The 9,306-nt window shown below is 35.2% G+C and overlaps 1 long non-coding RNA gene across 1 annotated transcript in view; it reads right to left on the reverse strand.

Annotated features, from left to right (window-relative positions):
* Positions 1–260: 260 nt before the first annotated feature.
* The window catches only part of LOC118766274, a 13,565-nt gene continuing 4,519 nt past the window's right edge, over positions 261–9,306 (reverse strand). The window contains exon 3 of the long non-coding RNA XR_005002188.1: positions 261–272. This is a non-coding gene — a long non-coding RNA (uncharacterized LOC118766274). The remainder of the gene's footprint in view (positions 273–9,306) is intronic.

The following is a 9,306-nucleotide window of genomic DNA, read 5'->3' on the forward strand; positions in this document are numbered from 1 at the left end:
GGTTCCAGTTTGGTCTGGACCATGATAGCCAATGCAAACTAAAGAACAATAACTAACAAACCAAATCAATACCCATCGATGGCTTTTATATTTCCATTACTACCTTCATCTTACATTTTTCATGACACTTTTTAGTCGCAAACGAACAATAAGTGGTAAATACAATATTGGGTTGTCCGGAAAGTTTGTGCCAATTTTTAAAGGAAAGAAAAATGTCAATAAATACTTGCCATTATATTTTTTTGCACAATGCATCTCCATCTTTCCTTTAACTTGAAAATACCCTCTTCCCGGAATTGAAAGTGGTTTCATGGCAAAGAATTCATCAAGGTATCTTTTTATGTCATCCAAGGAATTGAAATTTTTACCATTAAGACTATTCTGTAGAGACCTGAATAAGTGGAAATCCGAAGGAGCAATATCTGGTGAATATGGAGGGTTGGGTAACACATTCCAGCCGAGCTGCAGCAATTTTTGTCTGGTTCCCAAAGCATCAAGTGCCGAAAATGAACTTTCTTATTTTCCATTTAAAGGGTTACAGAACATAAAGGAACATATAGGAACATAAAGCTTCTTCCACGAAAAGATAGCTTAAACTCTGCTCTAAATGGAGGTGTAGTCAAATCCTATTTTATGGACTCAACCATATTCTAAAATAAGTCAACATGTAAGCTACAATAAAATGGCACGAACTTTCCGGACAACCCAATACATAGTCTCATGGAAGTGGTACATGGCAAATACTCTGATTTGAGTATATAAAGTGTATTTTGATGAAAATAAATTGTTAATAATCGATACTCTTTGGTGTCTATGCAACTAAGTTACTGTGTATATAAAATTATGTATACTAATTTTTTTCTTCTTGCAAATATTTTGGAATTAATCAAGAGTTCAGTTGATTTTAGCCGAATTCAAAGAGATGGTATTATTCCACAGAGAACATTCAACAACAGCTTTTAAAAATCTCATTCAATCAACATTCATTTCCCAAGACATTCAAATGAAATGATTATGGAAATCGGTTTTTTTTTGCATGTGTGTGTGTGTGTGAGTGTGTGTGAGTGTGTGTGTGTGTGTGTGTGTGTGTGTGTGTGTGAGTGTGTGGGTGTTTGTGAGTGTGTGTGCACATGTGTGTATGTGCACATGTGTGGGTACACGTGTGGGTGTGTGTAAGCATGTGTGTGTGCATGTGTGTGCACGTGTGTGTGCACATGTGTCAGTATGTGTACATGTGTCTATATGCACATCTGTGTGTGTGTACATGCATGTATGTGCACATGTGTGGGTGTATGTGTGTGTGTGTACATCTGTGTGTGAACGTGTGTGTGCATGTGTGTGTGTGTTTGTTTGCATGTGTGTGTTTGTTGTTTGTCTTTCTCTTTGTTTGTCAGTGAGGTGTATTGTGCATATGGGGGAATCTATTTTATATTTTTATTCTTTTACTTGTTTTAGTCATTTGATTGTATCCATGCTGGAGTACCACCTTTAAAAGTTTTCTTTTTTAGTCAAAGAAATCGACCCCAGAACCTATTTGTTGTAAGCCTATGTTCACTTTTCTATGCTCAAAACACACCTATTCCCTTTTCCATGCTTGCATGGGTTGTCTATCAAAGAAGCACCTTTCTGCAGCCTGACCCCCACTTCCTGTTTCAATTATCACCTGATTCAAAGGAAGATACTATTCCCCCATTGCAAGACATATTTTCTTTAGCAAAATATTAGAAATGAATGACACTGCTTGTATGACAGTGACACTCATTTACAACTATCTTGTGACATCAGCACAAGGAGACACACACATGCACATATACACATATATAAATGCACATAAATATATGCAAATATAATAGGCTTCTTTCAGTTTCCATCTACCAAATGTATTTACAAAGCTTTACTCAGTCAAGAGCTATAGTAGAATACATTTGTTCAAGGTGCCACAGTGTAGGACTGAACCTGAAACAAATTGCTGGGAAGTAAACTTCTTATATTGTTGTAAATTGCAAATATTTATGACAGTGCTACAGCTTAAGTCCTTCACCAACTTTCATTTTGCCTTTATATATATATATATATGCAACTAATTAGAAAATGGAGAAAACCACAGATTAACAAACACATTGATTAGACCACATTTATAGGTTATTTTTTTAATACAAAGCATGACATAACAAAATGGTGATGTATCATATCTTACGGCCATTTCAGATCAATTACCAAAATGCTGTCTATAGATAAATGCAAGAATAAAGTTCTTCATCTTCATAGGACAATTGAAAAGGCAATGGAGATTCATCAGAATAAAAAACAAGAGCATACAGCACAAACAAAGGGAAGAAGGAAAAGGAAAGAAAACATGGTGGCTGTGTGGTAAGTAGCTTGCTTACCAAACACATGGTTCCGGGTTCAGTCCCGCTGCGTGGCACCTTGGCCAAGTGTCTTCTACTATAGTCTCAAGCTTACCAAAGCCTTGTGAGTGGATTTGGTAGACAAAAACTGAAAGAAGCCTGTCGTATATATGATGGATCGTTAGCCACAACACATTCTTTATTTTCTCTCCTTGTTTCTTTCTGAGTTCCTTTCTGTGGAAACGTTAAAGACCTTTTCACTTCCCAAGCATTAAACTAATACATCTGTTTGTTGTCTACACCACCTGTCTTTGTCTTTAGTTTTTTTTGTGAATTCTCTCCCTCTCTCTCTCTCTCTCTCTCTCTCTCTATATATATATAATATATATATATATATATATATGTATGTATGTGTGTGTATATGTTGTGTATCTGTGTTTGTCCCCCAACATTGCTTGACAACCGATGCTGGTGTGTTTAGGTCCCTGTAACTTAGCGGTTCAGTAAAAGGGACTGATAGAATAAGTATTAGGCTTACGAAGAATAATTCCTGGGGTCGTTATGTCCTGTTATTTGTATTTGTGTAACATTCTCCATTTTTCTTCTGTCCTTGTTTTGGTATACATTCGCTGCTTTCTTCCAAGGAATCTAATGCCCTTAGCTTAGTTTTTCCTTGGGGCTGGCCAGATTGGAGCAATAACCAGCTGAAATTGCAAAGATAATCTGGAACTCGACTGAAGAAAGAAAAATCCAAAATGACCCGTCCTTGTTTTCTTTGTATCGTCTATCTGGATGTTTTGTCATCCCATTTTTGTATCTCCTAACTGTCTGGATGTTTTGCGTTCTTGTCCCATATATATATATATACACACACACACATATATATACATATACACATGCATAATTATATACATATACACAAAAGACCTTACATCTCCTGTACGAATCTTTAGAGAAAATGAAACTGACATTATAACAACACACTAAAAGAAATCTCATTCTTCAGATATTGCACAGGAAGATTTTTAATTAAACATGGCATAAGGTACACTTCAAAAACACTTCAGAAAGATACGCAGAGAGGGGTAAAGAGACTATGAAATGAGACACAGTGATGTCAAAATCTGTTTTATATTCCTATTTTTTCTTCACTCTCTCTTTCTCTCTCTCTCTCTAATACTCTCACTTTCTCTTTATATATCTCTCTTACTGTTTAAACCTAGTTCTTACTTTGACCTTCCCAGCATTCCACTTTCAAATTTCTTTCTCTCTTTCTCTCTCTTTTTAGCTTTCGCTACACTTCCTCTCTCCTATCTGTGTATCCTCATTAATTACTGTCTGTCTCCTGTTACTCCTCCCACTCCCATACTCTTATCTACCTCTCACTTTCATCCTCAATTTTCTTTTTCTCTCTGTAGCAATATTTGTCATTTTCTTTAATATCTTTCCTTCTTTACTTCAACTCTGTCTAATAGTTACAGACGGAAAGTAGTCATATATGCAAACATGTGAGGATGTCATTTTACATACACACACACACACGTATAAATATATATATATATATATATATATATATATATATATATATATATATATATATATATATATATATATATATATATATGTATATATATATATAAAAATATATATATCTTTTACTATTATACTTGTTTCAGTCATTTGAGTGCGGCCATGCTGGAGCACCGCCTTTAGTCGAGCAAATCGACCCCAGGACTTATACTTTGGAAGCCTAGTACTTATTCTATCGGTCTCTTTTGCTGAACTGCTAAGTCACAGGGATGTAAACACACCATCATCAGTTGTCAAGCGATGTTGAGGGGACAAACACAGACACACAAACATAGACACACACACACACACACACACATATATATATATATATACGATGGACTTCTTTCAGTTTCTGTCTACCAAATCCACTCACAAGGCTTTGGTCAGCTCGAGGCAATAGTAGAAGACACTTACCCAAGATGCCACACAGTGGGAATGAACCCGGAACCATGTGGTTGGTAAGCAAGCTACTTACCACACAGCCACTCATGCTAATGAGAGAAAAGAACATGCATGTGAATTTGATATTCTTCTATCATATCTGTTCCACATCCTTCAGTATTCAGTAATTAAATGACATCACACTATAAATGCAATCCTTAGATACACCTTGTAAATGCTGCATACATAATCAGACTGTACAGACCCCTTTGCAATGAAGCAATGGTAAGAGTATAATATGGTTACCAATAAGAGCTGAAATCTGAACTGTAAAATTGTCATGCACTGAATGCAACCATTCTTAATATCTGTGTCTGAACATAGGTAGATAAGTGCTTGAGAAAACATGTCAAGCTAAGTAAGATCGTGGCCATCCATATATACAGTCATGTCCTTTATGGTCATGTCCCCCATGCCATCTCCCAGTCGAGAGGTCTTTGTCTTGCAGGTACTGGTGCCACAGAAAATGCCCATGTGCCAGTGCCACATGAAATGCACTAATTCCGGTGGCATGTAAAAAACACCTATCAAACTCTGTAAAGTTGTTGGTACGAGGAAGGGCACAAGAAGGGCACTAGGAAGGGCAGCCAGCCATAGAAACCATGCTGAATCAGATTATTGGAGCCTGAACAGCTCTCCAGTTAGCCAGCTCCTGTCAAACCATCCAGCCTAAATAAGAAAAGGGTGAATCTGATAAGCATCATGAATCAAATGCTAATAATTCATAATGTTTAGAATCTAATCTGCAATACAATGACAGTCATTTAAAGTTTGTTTTTTCTTGAACTGGAAATGACCACCAACCTTCACCACAATGTTTTGTAATATGGGCATGAAACAAATCCCAGCTTCATAACAAGTTGGAAAGAAACTTTTCAAAAGCAAACATTATTTTCAAAGAAAATATTCACATTGTTTTAAAGAGTTATCAGAACATAATCAAATATTTTTAATAGTATTAAAAAAACAGGAGTGGCTGTGTGGTATGTAGCTTGCTTATGAATCACGTGGTTCCAGGTTCAGTCCCACTGCGTGGAACCTTTGGACAAGTGTCTTCTACTATAGCCTTGGGCCGACCAAAGCCTGGTGAGTGGATTTGGTAGACGGAAACTGAAAGAAGCCCATCGTATATATATGTATATATATGTGTGTGTGTGTGTTTGTCTCCCCAAAATCGCTTGACAACTGATGCTGGTGTGTTTGCATTCCTGTAACTTAGCGGTTCAGCAAAGAGATCTATAGAATAAGTACTAGGCTTACAAAGAATAAGTCCTGGTGTTGATTTACTTGACTAAAAGGCAGTGCTCCAGCATGGCTGCAGTCAAATGACTGAAACAAGTAAAAGAGTAAAAGAGAGAGTAAACTATTTCTGAAGAAGCACAAATTGCCTTTTTAAAAATATCTGAAATGATTCTCAATAAAAATGGAGTCTCATATTTTGGAGAGTCCTTTGTTTTACCTGCATGCAAGATCACTGTAAGGTGATGCAATGAGATTGAGTAGATGAAATAAGTAAAAGTCCTATTTCAAATGATACAGTTTGTATGTGTAATTTGGAATTATTTGCTGACATTGAAGAAATTGTATGCCATGATAAACTCCATCATTCAAATTTTGCTTTGCAAATTGATGAGTCAACAGATTTTTCCAATAAAATGTAGCTTCGGACATTCGTTTGTTTTGTTAATGCAGATCGAATAGTGCTTTTTTAAAATCAAATAAATGCCAGGTAGTATAAACGGTGAAGACATTTTTCATATTTGAAATAACTACTTTGGGGAATGTGACTTCTAATAGCAATCATGTAATGGCAGTAGTTGTAGTGATGGAGCTCCTTCTATGGTAAAATACATAAAAGGGGTTACAACACTTGGCAAAATAGCAAAATTCCAATGTTATTTCAACTAACTGTGTTTTACACAGAGAGTTCTTGATTGCCAAATCAGTAGGAGTTGAATGGAGACAAGTTTTTGATCAAGTTGTCAACATGGTTAATTTTATTAAAAAGACCATTAAAGATCCCTTTGTTTGAGACAATTTGTATTGAAGTGGATTTTACACACTGCAATGGTATGACTTGTCAAAGGAGGTGGGGCATTCTGCCATGAGTAGGAACTCTGGAAAGAGTTTCTTGCATCCTTTGAAGACATAAAACGAAAACAATTTTGTGGATATCTTCAATGTGAATTTTGGATTTCTAACCCGAAATATTTGACAAGTAAATTCCAGCACTTTAACAACCTGACTGAAAGTATGCAAGTTAAACATAAAAATAACCTTTCATCTCCAAAGAAACTATCAATGTTTCAGAAGAAAATAATAATTTGGGAAAAGAAAGCTAGAAATGGCAATTTTGAATGTTTCTTTTGGTAAGTAGAACCATATAAAGGAAATTACTCCTGTCACAGTTGAGTGTTTGACAACTCTAGAAGAAGAATCGAGCTTATTTTTCATTATTAAGTATTGAGCCAAATAACTAGATCGCAAACCTTTCATGGAAGTTCAATTTATGTTTGAAATAATCCAAATCTAAAGAATGGGATGTTATATCCAATAATCTTAAACCAAAATTCAAATATGAGGAACTGTCTCTTGAAAAGTGTTGGCTTTCCATCAGAGAAGACTATCATTTCGGTTACTGAAAAAAATAAGCTTTGCCTATTTCGATTCCATTTTCACCACTAAATTTGTGTGAATTAGGATTTTCTTCACTGATCAACATTAAATGCAAAATAGGGAAACTATCAAATGCCTTGAAGCAGAAATAAGATTGTGATTATCATAGAATCACACAAAAATGACTGAAGAATATGGTTAGTTTTTTTCTAATTCAGGCAGAAGGCCAGCAATTTTGAGAAGATTGGAAGCTGCTTACATCAAACTTTACCAATCCTACAAGGCTGAAAGGTGAAGTTGACCTCATCAGGATTTGAACACAGAATGTGAAGAGCCAGATGATATGCTGCTAAGCACTTTTGTCCTGAAAAAATTCCTTCAGTTCACTGATTGTGAAGAACATGATTAGTTTTTTTTATTTCTTTACTGCCCACAAGGGGCTAAACACAGAGGGGACAAACAAGGACAGACAAATGAATTAAGTCAATTATATCGACCCCAGTGCATAACTGGTACTTATTTAATCAACCCCGAAAGGATGAAAGGCAAAGTCGACCTCAGCAGAATTTGAACTCAGAACGTAGTGGCAGACGAAATACCACTAAGCATTTCGCCCGGTGTGCTAACGTTTCTGCCATCTTCCACATGATTAATAAAACAAAGAAAACAATGGTATCCTGTATATTCTTTCTAATTTTTTTTTTTTACTTCAAAACATAATATTTTAATTTTCCATGCAAAGTGCAAAAGTAATATTTTTGTATTTGAAGGCGTTGAGCTGGTAGAAATGTTAGCACGCTGGGCGAAATGCTTAGCAGAATTATGTCTATCTTTACATTCTGAGTTCAAATTCCACTGAGGTAGACTTTGCCTTTCATCCTTTCGGTGCCGATAAATTAAGTACCAGTTGCATACTGGAGTTCATCTAATTGACTGCCCTCCCTCCCAAAAAATTTCGGGCCTTGTGCCTAGAGTAGAAAAGAAAAGAATATTTTTGTATTTGATCTTCAGTGCACCAGAAAATAAATTTTGATAAACCCAAAACACAGAAAACCTTTGTTTTAAACTATGGTAACACCACACTAATGATAAATCAAAGTCAAGATGGTGCAAACAGATTAATATCTGCCAACTTGTGAATTATTAATCTCACCTCTTTAGCATAGAAAATATAAATTAGTTTGCATCTAAAATATTCATTAATAATTAGTGTTCAATTAAATACTGAAACCTTATGTGTATATATTGTTGTGTCTGGGGAGAATCATTCTCTTTTAGTGCCTTATTATTTAACACATTCACCAGTTCAATTTCCACCCATTTACTTATTTATTTTTCCCTAAATTTTCGTTGCATCTTGCAATATTTTCAATAGTCGTTGGTTCTGTTCATTATCTGAGCTGTGTTCTTTTTGTCTGTGCACATCTGTGTGAGTTAATGTGTGTGTGTGTGTGTGTGCATACACATGAGAAAAAAAAAGAACACAGCTTGGATAACGGAGAGATCCAATGACTATTGAAAAAGTTGCAAGACGCGACATAAATTTTAGGACAAAATAAGTAAATGAGTGGAACTTTACTTTTGAGTGTGTTAAATAATAAGGCTCTAAAAGAGAATGACTCTCCCCAGACACAACAAAATATGCTTCAACACACAAACTCACATAAAGAATCTTGCAAACCAAATCCCAAAACGAAGTTTATGTGTATGGTTTTTTCAAAAATATATATTAGGTGCAGGCATGGCAGTGTGCCAAAAAGTTTGTTTCCAGGTTCAGTCCCATTTCATGGCACCTTGGACAGGTGTTTTCTGCTATAGCCCCAGGTTGACCAAAGCTTTCTAAGTGGATTTGGTAGATAGAAACTGAAGGAAGTCTATCATATATATATCTATATCTGTATATATATATATATATATATATAGATATATATATATATATATATATATATATATATATATATATGTATGTATGTATGTATGTATGTATGTAGTATGTATGTATGTATGTATGTGTATATATAAGTATATATATTGATATGACATATGACTTCTCAATGTCACTGTTATCTCTGAACTGTTATAATATTAAACATTCCTGATGTCCTCTTATTACTCTCCAACTGTGTATCTTCAACAAGCATTCCATGAAATCTCTATTCAATAATTCCTACGACCTGTACACTATGACTGCATATATGACACTCTTCTCAGACTGTTCTGCACATGCTCATTTATACTAGTATAGTTCACTTAGCCAATCACTGGGCAGGGTGAACAGATTCACCATACAATATATATACATATTCTTTTATTCTTTAACTTGTTGCCA

The sequence above is a fragment of the Octopus sinensis genome, linkage group LG15 (assembly GCF_006345805.1).
Source record: "Octopus sinensis linkage group LG15, ASM634580v1, whole genome shotgun sequence".
Lineage (NCBI taxonomy): Eukaryota > Metazoa > Mollusca > Cephalopoda > Octopoda > Octopodidae > Octopus > Octopus sinensis.